The sequence below is a fragment of the Lytechinus pictus genome, chromosome 4, assembly GCF_037042905.1.
Source record: "Lytechinus pictus isolate F3 Inbred chromosome 4, Lp3.0, whole genome shotgun sequence".
In the NCBI taxonomy this organism is placed as follows: Eukaryota; Metazoa; Echinodermata; class Echinoidea; order Temnopleuroida; family Toxopneustidae; genus Lytechinus; species Lytechinus pictus.
In genome coordinates, this window is record NC_087248.1 from 23,408,615 (window position 1) to 23,422,512 (window position 13,898).

Genomic DNA, 13,898 nt, shown 5'->3' on the forward strand with positions numbered 1-13,898 from the left:
GGCTCGGCGGAGCCGTACACATTCGTAGAAAGATTATTTGCTCAGGGGCGTCCATTACTGTCCAAATAACAGCCAAGGTACGGGGGAGGAAGCAGAGAAATTGGCGTCAATTTTGCTGTATGCACGACTTAAGTCAACTAACCACTGCCACAGAGAGAGAGAGGGGAGGGGAGGGGGAGATATGTGAGAAAAATTCTGACAACATGCTTGCACATGAGGGTCATTGTTAATTTCGTTGTTGGTTTCGATGTCCATTTCGATTACATGGTGAAATGAACGAGCTTTGGAGTTTTAATGAATGTGCAGCCGAGCATGTGCAGAGATTTCCTGATCAAATATGCTTCAAATTGAGTGATCGGGAAATTTTAATATCAAGGAGAGGAATTTGTAGCTTTCATTATTCCTGATATCTCAAGATTAAGAGCCACAACTGGATTGAGGATTTAGGGATTAGTTAATTATTCCACTGATGTTTGTCGATAATAAGAATCTATGGTGGAAAGAACAAATCTGTGTTTTAATGGTAATGAACTTCACAACTAGTACTGATGATAGATTCGGAATAAATACAAATAAGGTATCTTAATGTTTGAAATTAACATATAAATTGAGGAACACTAGAGTGCCGAATGATATCATGTTGGTGGTGACTTAAAAGATGTTAAGAGTGAGAATAGGTATATGCCCAATGTTGCAGAGACATTACATAATTATATATCATTAACAATTGATTATGAAAACTGAGTAATTGTTAATGGTTGCACAAAACTGAATTAGCTAGATATAAATTATTTCCTAGAACGTATGCTATAAATGAATATTCATGAAAGTTAGAGGTGAATAGGCAAAGGGATGTCATTAATTTCATTAAAACCTGGAACCTCCTATAAACTGATATATTTATAAAAATATCATTATTATCTTTTTAGGCCAAGTGCATCTGCATATAAATTCTAGGCTGATTTATCGAGAGGCAAGGGACATAACCTCTATACAACGATTCTTCTATCAATGTGAGGGGAAGCATCTACTTCTTCCCAAACGGAAGCAAGCACTATCTACTACAAGGTAGCACTCTTGTTTTTGAGGTTTGGCTCTGGCCATGGCCTCCATCCCTTAAAAATCAATCTAAATTATGTGGAAAGAACGTTAACGAAATCTTGCTTGATAGAATGTATACAATGAATGATATCTTCAAGGCCGCGTCAATAGTTACAGTGTGTTTGTTTTCGTCAGATTCTTAGCTTTGGCGCCTTAGCAATGCCAGATCACTTTCTTTCTCTCTCTCTCTCTCTCTCTCTCAGAGCGCACTCCTAAAAGGCTTGCTCAGATATGGCAAGTGTAACCAGCTGATACAGTATTTCAAAGGAAGGAAGTAACTTTGCCTAGGATTGTAAACTAAAATCCCTGATCCAACTACTGAATCGGTGTGATTGAGCGGCAGTATCATCATCCCAGTGACCTACGTGTGAAACAAAGTCAAAGGACTGGCGCCCTTTTGGTGAGGAGTTTATTCCCATTACCAGGTCCCTTAAAGAGGACCTTAAGCCATAAGTCCTCTGGTTTTTAACTAATAAGCATTCATGCTTTCTTGGCAGTAAGGTAAATAACCACCACTAACCATAACCTACAGTCAGTCGTGATTTCAGTCTGGCAAATACATACGAACCAGCAGACTTGCATAGTGTCTACCCCCTCAAGTGCTCAACTACTTAAATCTGGCCAAGTTTTTTACCCATAATGCAACAGTCTGAGCAATGAAGTATTGTATAAACATAGACCAACTTGAATGATTCATACAGCAATAATCATGTTTCCAAATAGCAAAGTAAGTACTTTTCCTCTCAATCCAGTGAGGTTTTTCTATACTAACATGATTATAATTATGCTGATTTATTGTCTGTATTATTAATAGTAACTACAAAAGGCCCGTATTCTGAAGTCAGGTTTAACTTAGACCACGGTCTAAATATGTGCTAAAATTATGGGGAGCCCCCAAAAACCAAAAAATTCAGCTTATATTGTATATTTTTTATATTTACTATTTTGTTTCCCTTTGCTTTCATAATGAAGAAAATATTTCAGTTCTCATTCTGAGACAGTTTAAATGATTTGAGTGTCAAAAGAATGAATAAATTGAATGTGTACTAATAGTGATTTGTGCCCCAATTGGCTCTCCATAGCTGAACTACAACTTTAAACCGGGTTAAATTTAAACCGGAGTTCAGCATACGGGTCAATGGGAATTTTTAAGACCATCTATCTATAATGCACGGTCAATGAGAGACCGCACATAGTTGGTGTTGGTCATTTCGCTCTCTCTGATCATGCGGGGTCCCATTGCATAAAAGTTACTATTTTGCCATCCAATGGTAACTAACTACCATGGTAACGATGCTCATCAGCCAATCAAAATCAAGGATTTCGGGAAAGATACCATTGCAAGGCAAACTTACCATAATGGTTACTTTTATGCAACGGCGGCCAGAAAGGAATGGGCAGACATTAAATCTTATTATCAAAGCGGTCAGATTTTAATTAAGATTTCAGTAATTTCATCTGTAATTAAGGAAGACCATGCTAGTAATACCCCTTTCATAAACCCAATAAAACCCAATTATGCGGCTAATAGCAGCATAATTTGGTCGTAAAATCAGAGGAGGACAAGAGTTATCCGCATTATTCTGATGCTGCTATTATCCGCATAATAGCGGCATCGGGACAAGATTTTGAGTTTATGAACGTATTTCCAAATAATGCGGATAATTGCCATGGTGCGGTCACAAGGTCACCCTTTTCCAACACAACCGCATCGGAGGGGGCGTGTCCAGTTGTCATGACGATTATCCGCCTTTTTCAGGACGGGCGCTCGTAAAAATAATCCGGATAATTTTCGGAGTTTGTGAACGCAATTTTTATTGAATTATCCGCATTACTCTTAGGCGGCTAATTGGAGGATAGGTTTTATTGGGTTTATGAAAGGGGTATAAGATTCTTCTGGTAGTTTTTGCCTCTGCGTATGGCAACCCAAGTGAGCAGGCTACTAGGTGCTCTCCGGCACAGATTTCTGCCTATCCCCAAGGAGTTCATATCTACCTTTGATTTTGGCATAACGTGTTTTTGCTATCATGATTGGTGTAAGAGATACAGTTTAGTGCTATTGGCAAAGCCATTATCAAGACATTTCATACCTGTTCTTCTCGCTATCTTCCTTCTTTTTCCTCCTCTTCTTCCTCTTAATTTTTCTTTACTTCTTCTTCTTCTTCTCCTTCTTCATTCATTCATTCATTCATTCATTCATTCATTCATTCATTCATTCATTCATTCATTCATTCATTCACTCACTCACTCACTCATTCATTCATTCATTCCTTCATTCCTTAATTCCTTCCTTCATTCATTCATTCATTTATTTATTCCTTCATTCATTCATATGAAAAGTTACTCATGTAACTAAACAAGGTCCTGCTCAACTTGTGAATTGTCTCAATGAAACCATGACCTAAATATCCTTATTACTAATCTTTCTCACACTCACACTCATTCATTCATAACTTCATTCATTCCTTCATTAATTAATTAATTAATTCATTCATCCATCCATTAATCCATCCATCCATCCATCCATCCATCCATCCATTCATTCATATGACAAGCTACTCACGTAACTAAACAAGGTCCTGCTCAATAACCATAACCTAAATATCCTTATTACTCATCTTTATCTCATCATTTTTCTTCCTGTTTTACCCTACTTTTCTTCTTCACCTTCATTATCTCCTATTTCTGTCAGAGTATATTCATAATTGTTTTACGATAGGCCGGGAACAAAATGAGTATACAAACTATCTCTAAAATTTACATAAACATACATATAACACCAGCATAATGAATTATGATATCATAACTGGAAATATCCACACAGTCACATACCTCAGTATTTCAAAATCCTTCCAAGATAATTGGTACTATTCCTTATCGACAATCCAAGCTAGCGGACATCCCATTAATCATAGATAACCGTAAAACCGAGATCTCTATTCACCGCGGTCTTCATAAAGCGTTAACGTTTTGCTTCTCTTTTACGTTAGGCCCTGCCATCGAGACGTTAGATCACTGGAGTCAATGAGGAGGGTCGTTAATGACTGGTGCTCGAGCGAGGTAAATCAATTACGCAGCCCGGCCTCATCGACGCGAGTATCCAATGCAAACAGGTTGGGTTTGACCAGCAGACCGATGGCTGTCTTTCTTTCTCGATGGTGATCTCTTTCCATATTTTGATTTGCGGACCTCTCACCTTTCCTTCTTGTTCTCGGAGAAACCAGACTGCCATGGATACGAGGATCAGTGTTGGAGCAACATCCACTCTGCATCTTTCCCTCCATCTTCTTATCACTCCCTCGGGAAAATCTCTATCTCCCCCTCTTTCAGCTCATCACTGTTTGCTCTCCTTTTCCCACTCTCTCTCTGTCTTTCTTTTCACCACTCACCTCCATTTCTTGTCTGTCTGTCCGTCTCTCCCTCTCTCACCATTTCTTTCTCTTTATGCTCTATGAATCATATGACCCCGCCCCTTCCACATGCTATGTATTTCTTCCGTCACTTTCTTTCTCCCTCTCTTTTCTTTTCGATCAACCTCTCTCCACCTCTTACCTCTGTCCCTTTTCTGTTATCCCCTCTCTTTCTTTCTCCCTTTCATCCTTGCCATGCCTGTCCATCTCCTTCTCTTTATGCTCTATTAATCTGGCACCATACACCACCCCTTCATTATATATCTGTCTTGAGACAAGTACTCTATGACATTTAAATTCCTATGATTCATTTTGGAGATACGTTTCTCTTCAGCTAGCTCTCGACAAAACATTCTTTACTCAAATCTAGTCCTTTTTTATTAGTTTTTTTCTGAACTGATATTGTCAGCTTATACGCTACATCCCTCTCCCCCTTCTTACCCTTTCTCCCTCTTTCTTTCCCCACCCTCTCCCTTTCTCTATCATCCTCTCCCTTTCTCTATCTCCCTCTCTCTTCCCCTCACTCTCTCTCTCCCCCTTACTTACTCACTTCCTTCTCCTCTCTTTCTCTCCCTCTCCAATCCCCTACCCACCTCAGTCTCTTTCTCTCTCTCTCTCCCTGTATCCTCTCCTCTATCTATATACCCCCTTTCTCTCTCCCCCCCCCCCTTGTTCTCCCTCTCTCTCTCTCATTCTCCATCTTAACAGGCACTCATCTATCCCTTGTGTCCCTTACGGGTGTCAAAAGTAATCCCGCCATTTCTGGACAATTTGGCACAAGATTTCATCTTCTAGAGAATCGTCCCCGTCATAATCCGCTATCAGAGCGGAGTCAAAAGGTGAAACAGTGGACTGCCTTCAATTGACTGATTGACTTGAAGCACATAACACTCACGCTTGCCAGCTAATGAGTGCTGTTCACATATTGCACAAGATATACACGTACATGTACCACAAATTTCAACCCGGAACTAGTACCAGAATTTTCTTTCCACCTTACAAAAGGGATTGACCACCAGACTCGAATCCAAATTAAGTCACCAGCCAAAGTTATCTGGAACACTGATAAGCTCAATACAAGTTTAGAAGAAAATCTAATGAAAATTTTTCTATAAAAAGTAACTTTTTTCCTATCTTTTAATTTAAAAGCACATACGGTACATAAATTTGTATGCTTCTGAAATATAAACTCTTCCTTAACACAGTGAAATTGCTGTTTACTATATAAACATTACAACAGCTGTCTTTACAGTTTAAACAAGTTTTTGAAATAATGAATAACAAAGTTTAGTTTTTAATATTTAATTCTAAAAATTTCAAGCATGGTTGTTTAATAAACAAATAAGGTTTATGTAGTAAACAGCATTGCATAAACTTTTAAACAGCTTTTTTTTAATGTGTATACCAACTAAAAATATGAAGATAACACATTTAACTAACAGAGATATAAGAGTACTTTGAGAACATATACTTTTGGAATGCTGAGAATTTCAAGAGAGATTGCATTGAATGCACATATCATGGTCCAGTGAATATAAAACTTCAAACCTCATTTTCTTCTTGTCATTTGAACCTCTTCATGATAATTTTCTATATTCAATCAAGACAATCAAATAATTATGGGTTATTTTTCATCACTTTTTACAAGTTGTTATCAAAAGTATTATCTGATTGTGTATTGTCAATTAATTTTTCCTTTGCTAATTCAAACTTTGTCTAATTTTAATAAAATTTTACATCTTATATTTTCTAGCAAAGAATCTGCAAAGACTTTAATATAAACTTAACACCAACTTATTCTGTGTTTTGAGTCAAGCAGGTTATCTGATTGTTTCCTGTATATCAATTTAATCTTTGCTTTTTTATACAAAATAACTCTAATAATGAAGCTTCCATGTGATAAGTAACCAGCATGGACGATTAACGTGATGAATGTCAATCATGCAAGTGTGAATAAAATGAATACACAATTAATTAATATAGCTAATGAGCAAATGGTGCCGTGGTAATCTGTAGCGATCCAATTAAAGCCATTGTCTGCAAATGGGAACCATGATTGATCCAAGTCGCAGGAGTGAATTGAACAACATAGCAAGCGACGGAGCATGATCAAATTAACAAGTTCATCAGAGCCTTTTTTGTTCAATTTTTTTTATAGTTGAAAAGGTATCTAGAAATACATTCATCGCTGGGGCCCCGTCTCATAAAGAGTTGCAACTGTTGTAACTTTGCCACTATGCAACTACCATGGTAACCTCGATTTTGATTGGCTGCTGAGCCCTGTGGCCATGGTAGTTGCCATGACAAAGTTACATCAGTTGAAACTCTTTATGAAATGGGCCCTAGGAGAAAAATATAGAGGTTAGAAAAAAAATTGAAAAAATGAATTCATCAATAATATCTTCAGAACTTGAATGAAATAAAAAACTTAACAAGCTTTCAAATTCAAGTCTTGGATGAAAATTCGACACAATTTTTTTTTTCACATCACGTAGGGGGAGGTAATAGCTGATAACTATTATGTGTTTCCAATAAACTCAGATTAGTCTCGCAAAAAACAAGGGAAAATCCAGAGATTTTGAGTGTCTTGGAAGTTTCCTAGAAATAAGGACACGTGTTGACGTTAGTTGCTAGGCAACAGGATGAAGCAGCCATCTAAGCGGTTGTTCACCCATCACAATTATCATACATGTATTAATCCTATCCAGATGGGACGTGAAAGAGACCTTACTTTTCCAAAAAAAAAAGGATACAGCTGAATACAAATAAAAGTATACTGATCAGCTCTGATAATCGTATCTAGATGGATCACTATTGCCTCAAAGATACTTGATGAAAAAGAAGTCTTCATTAATTGCTTTGATGCCTCCATGATAGCAAAATATCAGATCTTCAAAAATACTCTTTTTTAGGCCCCTTATTACACATGGATTTGTGCATTCACTGACTGACACACACCTGCCTAATAAAGTTGATGAATTATTTACTGAATTATTTTATAGTTCTCACTTACTTCTGATTATTCCACTTTTATATAGCGCTTCATATATCAAAACGGAGTCTCTTACTGCTTTACAAACCCATCACCTCTCTTGAGTTTTGGGGATAACTGAACTAGTATAATTTTAGGTTGTACTATTAAAAATAAGAGGTAACTAGGTAACTCCTGGCCTGACCGGTTGCTGTCGGACCAGTAGAGACATTTAATTCAAGTCGAGCTCTGGGGAGTGTTTCACCAACCAATTAATTTTCACCAAAAAGTTGTGGAACAACTTTCCATGATTCTAATTGGTTGATGAGCACCGTAACCATGGTAACTGTGTGATGACACAGGACTTGTCGGATCAAACGCCTAACAGATTCTTTCATGATACACTCCCCTAATCTCCAAATGCAAAAGAGCTAATCTAGTCTGTAATCACATGCCTCTAGGAGTGAAAGTAGGAACAAATCCCTTTGGAGTGAACTGTACCTCCTCATAGAGTGAATTATAGCTCCTTCTGGAGTGAACAGTGCATCTGTTTAGACACTTTCACTACAAAAAGAGGTAAAATCTACTCAAGAGAGTGCAAATCTCACTCGAAAATGAGTGAATTTGTCTCACTCCGAGAAGAGTGTGTTTAGGGACTGGGTGGGTGTTTCATAAAACTGTTTGAAAGTTAAGAGCGACTTTCAGAACGACTGGTGAACCTTTCTTACATTCTAAATATTCACCAATGAACATCATTTACCACAAGAAAGGATCACCAGTCGTTCTAAACTTACGATCGGCTTTATGAAACAGCCCCCTGATATGCTATTTTGCATTTAGTAACAAAACAAGGTGGTATAGACTTACCTGTATTTTTTTCTGAGCTCTATGAAGGCACTTGTGTTGATTCCACACAAAGGGGGCAACCACTGTCCACCGTCTCTCTCTTTTCTTGTACATCCTCCCTCTGCTTCTTGCCTTGACAGAGATTTTCCACAAGGTCCTCCAGGATTGCTGGCCGGCGAATGTCACAGAGCAAAGGTACACAGGTTCAAATATTTCACAACATTTGCAAGAGAACCGCCGATTTCAACCGCTGCAGAAAATTTGTTCCACCAGCAATGTATCTGCAGTTGTTGCCAACAAGGAAGCTAGTTTTCTAGGTTTTTTTTAACTATCTTATTTTTTGCTTGTTATAAGCTTGTTTTTAGCTATTTTTCAGCTTGTTTTCAACTTGATCACATACACCATCAACATGGAATGTCCAAATCAAAGTTCTCCTGAATGCAAGGCATATCCTTGTTCAAGAAGCAAAATAACTTAACCCATTACCTACAGGAACTTGGTGATACTTGTACAAAGTTTAGATAGGAATTGCAGAACTCAGATGTCACAGGTTAAAGGTGTAGGCATCCACAGATCCAACAGCTTGCACACTGCCAAAAACTTTCACTTTGCACTTGATAAGATGAAGACACGAGTCTGATGCTTGACAGGGCTGATGCTTTCGAATAAAAGTTAAATTGCATTGGTGAAATAATTCAGAAATTTTGATCCTCATGCAAATGAAATTCGGCAATTTTTTTTTAATGCTCGACATCATTTGAGTAGAAGTACATTTCAAGGCGTTTCAAAATGCTGTACTCTGATTATCATAATGTACCTCACTGCCACAAAGAATGCTACCTTTCACTGAAAAGAAAATCATGAAGCATCTGGCCTGTTTGCCTTTCTTTTTAGATCTGGCCTCTGTAACATATAAGATCATTGTTGCACGTGCCTTTGGTTAAAAGCCGAGGGGAATCACAAAACACAACGGGAATCGTACATTAGTCACATCAGTTCTACAAATAAACCTGGAGAGTATTTCATCAACAAGTTTGTCCACGAGTTGTGGGATCTGACACTCTTCCTTAATTCTGATAAATTGAGAAGCACAGTTCCTACAGTAATCAGCGGATTAAACATATTTTGTTGGATAGAACATCAGACTGGGTTCTTGTCTTTTCCAGCAACTCAAAATGACATGATCCATTTTTTAAATTGTTGGATAAATAAACGAACAAGTCCTTACATGAAATGTTCCCCCTGGTTTTGATTCTGGATTATACAATACATAAAAATATTATATTAACAAGAATACTTCATGATTTAAATGAAGAATTACAACAAGAGCTCTTCATGATTTACAGGGTGCACGTTAGAAATTGTATCTAACATTAACAAACTATTCAGTTTTAAATCATCTGTATCCATCAGTTCTATTTACTTCTCAAACACTGGCCTAATCCGCCTCGGAAGACTTGCAGGAATCCTAGACGACACTATTATCAAACCCCTCACAGAGGAGCACCAACATAATCTACGGGGATAAGGGTAAGAAGACACCAAAGCATGGAATTATCCGTTGTCATGGATACCGCTCAACTTACTTTGTCGCATGCAAGGTAGATCAAATTTCTGCATATGCTTGAGAGATTCCGGGGGGGGGGGGGGGCCGGTAAGGTAAAGCTTAGAGACTGATAATAGGATTGAATTTTACGACTGATCATACACAATATTCAAACAATCAGTCGTAGAAGTCAGCCCGCATATCAATCGCTAAGCCTTATGTTACAGAGCCCAGATCTCCTTGGAGTGACACGTCTCGAGCGAGCTCACCGTGGTGCAGGATTTACAGAAATCTGAGAGGAAGTTAGTGACAAAATACAGGAATATACATGTACCTTGAAGGACAGTAGGAAATGACCTTGCCAATCGAAGATGTTAAAGGAGAATGAAACCCTTGAAACCAGCTGAATCCATATCGAAGAGAAAAATCAAAGAAACATATTGTTGAAAGTTTGAGGAAGATTGAATGAATAATAAGAAAGTTATGACCATTTGAATATTGAGATCACTAGTGCCATGTAGATCTTCCCATCGGCAATGCGACCAAGATCTGTGATATCACACACGTACAACTCCCTCATTACTTTAGTACTTATTTCACTTATATTCTCACTTTTATAGAGTCTATCACAAGGTGAGGTGTTCTCTTTATAAGATGACAAGTACAGAGGTTTCACAACATTATATCATTGATGAATCGTTTGTCATATGATTAGAATAAGCAAAAAGAGATTTTTTGGGGTATATTTTCAGTGTCCAAATGGGAGAGTTGTACGTGTGTGACATCACAGATCTTGGTCGCATTGCCAATAGGAGGATCTCCATAGCATTAGTGATCTCGACATTCAAATGCTCATAACTCTTTTATTGCTAGTCCTATTTTACTCAAAGTTTTGTTGATCTTATTCTTTGATTTTTCTGCTTTCACATAAGCTAACTTGCTTCAAGAGTTTCATTCTCCTTTAAGAAAGTTGGGATTGTTTGTTCCTCTAGAGATCATTCAATCTTTATCTTCATTAATCTTTGGCAATAACAAATGAAACCCCCAGAGAAAATTCCAATGCTAAGAACATACTAAGAACCTGATGCATAGTGTGTTCACACCGGGAGTGGAACTGTTGAAACGCTCAAACTTAACAGCGTGAAGACAGACCCATGGTGGAACCGTTTTAAAGCAGAGCAAAGTTCCAGCTGAAGAAAACGAGTCGAACAATTCCATCCATTTACCAGTGTAACTTAGTTACTGGAGAATTAATCGTTGAAGAATAGCAGTTTTTTTTTAGTCCAGAAGAAAATACTAAAATGTATTTATTGGTGGGAGGCATCAGTTTCAAAGCATTATTATCTAAACAATTGATCCAGAGCAAAAAACATAGAATACTTTCAAAGATCTGTAAACTGGTGATGAATAAGAGATGGCGGAAAATGGAATATCCAAGAAACATTTTCTGGCATTCACAGAAACCATAAACATTGACACATAAACCAACAAATAATGGCAAATCGACTTCAATCCAATAAAGGCTGGAATTTCAAACTACTTCAACAAGACTTACTGCAGGTGAAGACGGCAGAGTCTTGAGTCGAGAACTAAAATGAATTTGTTATTTTTCACTCACAAGAACATTGCCCCGGCTAGCATCAACCATGTGGGATCACGATGGCTTTCTGGATGATAATTAGTATTCACTTCACAATGGAAAGTCAACTCGATGGAATGATATCCACAAAATAAGACGGCCCTAGGGCTAGTTTCTTCTCCTTTTCTCTTCCCATGCCACGCATCAGCCGCGTAACATTATGCAAACATTCGTGCTTAGCAAAATTCCCTCTAACATACTGTACTAGCATGTACATATACCTTACAAATGTGCCGACAGAGGCTGCGATTGTTCTCCAGCGGAAAGAATGCCTTTATGTAGACCTTTGCAACTATAAAGTAGTGTTCGTGCAAAAAGGGAAACATTTGGGGTCATATTCAGGATAGAATTAAAAATAGACTTTTCACGTTGTCCTTATGTACACATCATTCAGATTACGAAATAAGAAGGGATCAATTCATCGCTCGCTAGTTGGGTGCCTCGTATTTTCCACACATGGTATCGTATGTCTTCAACCAGCGAATAGCTAAAATTGGGTCCAAAAAGAGCTCAATAAAATCATCAAATAACAAAGAAAATAATCAATATAAAATTAGTAGGTTCTCATAAAAAAGGGACAGCAATTGGCATGCTAATGCTTTCTCATGTCATATCACCCCATCAGTTGAACCTTTCCAAAATATAGGGGACAGATATTCTAGCATCAAATAATCTATCAAACTACAAGAATAATGAAAATTGTTATTAATATTTCAATTTACTTAATTCCTGCCATATGGGCAATACAAAGACAAGGCTTCGAATTCCTCGCCAGAATTTTCTGATCATTTCATATTCATAGGTATTGACTAACGCAAGACATCTCAAGTACTCGTAATGCACTTGACGTGCTCCGCATATCTTCCCCTCTATTAAGACCGGCTGGTGGATAGGTTGAAAGAATGTTGAACTCGCTCTTGAATCCAAGGTTTGATGGGAAATACTCGTCTGGGAAGCAAAGTCCATTGGTCAGATAGAGTTACGAATATCAGTTCTTTTTAATCAAAAACTCGAGTTACAGATGAGCTCTGGGATAATTATTGGGCAAAATGGAGTGACAGTCATTTTCCAGTTAACAAACGTCACATTTCCGTTTCTAAAAAACTTCAATTCCGTTTTGAACTTGATCTAAGATGAAAATTCCATTTTGTCATAGAAATGTACACAGCAGAAACTGGATTCCGTTTTGCGAAGGTAAATTCAATGAATTGCTACATAAAAAGTTTATAAGATTTTCTGTTTTGATTTAAAACAGAAAATCACCGTTCCTAAAATGCAGAGCAGGGATATGGCACAAACAAATTTCCTTCTTTATATTTATACCTTTAGCTTGAAAGTCGTAAAATACTGTAGGAAGGAGACACGTTCAGCTGTTGTTATTGTACCTGACTGCGTTAATGCTTTTTAGTTAGCAACTAGAGGACTTACTGCTTAAGGCAGTCTTCAAGGGACGGAACAATTACGATTAATGGCTCACGTAGTAACAGGTGGATCAAAATGGTTTGAGAATTCTAAATCAGCTACCTCCAAGTTTACTCTCATGGAGAAAGACCAGGATTCCAACACCAATCCAACACTTTCAAATTCTTCATGACGTCTCACCAAACCCAAGTAAATCATTTTAAAAGCAGCTCCATTGGTTCTACAGATATTAGAGAAGGTGAGGAATTGACATTAGTGTATTCATCTGTGTAGCCACGTTTTCCTTCGGCAAAATATTTGTCCACACTGTGCTGCACTCAACCCAGGAGAGATGAATGGGTAACCGGTAGGATTAATTCCTTGTTTGCACCGAGTGCTGCTGAAAGAAGTGGTAGCTCGAGCTAACGGTTGGGTAATAAAAGGTGCACTTTCCATCCTCTGGCCAAAAGTGCAATATAAATCCAGCTATTATAATTACAATAGAAGTAATAGTCTTGTAGTCTCAACGTAGATCTAAGAGACAAAAAGAAAAATAACCGATGTCAATATCCCACCTTTGGGTGAAATTTGATTCCAAGAATTTCATCAGAAGCTTTTGTATGAACATCTATCAGCCATGAAATAAAAAGCAAGAGAAGGCGTGGATCTAAGATCTGGACGCAGATCTAAGAAACAGAAGAAAACGATCGATGCCCTGATCCCAATTTGAGTGAAGAATTTTATTCATAGACATAAATGTCTTACATCCAGAGTATATGTAGAAAATAAAATGAATTGTCACTTGCGGAGTCTACCTATTAATTGCCAATCAACAATAGGTCTCAAAGGACTCCAAAACCGCCAACTAGTCCATTAGAGATAAACAGACAAACAAAATATATAAATGTGCCTCGGGTGACCAAGAAATATGATAATATGATATTTAAGATCGTGTTTTGCTTGCCATGAAACAGCTATCTGTAG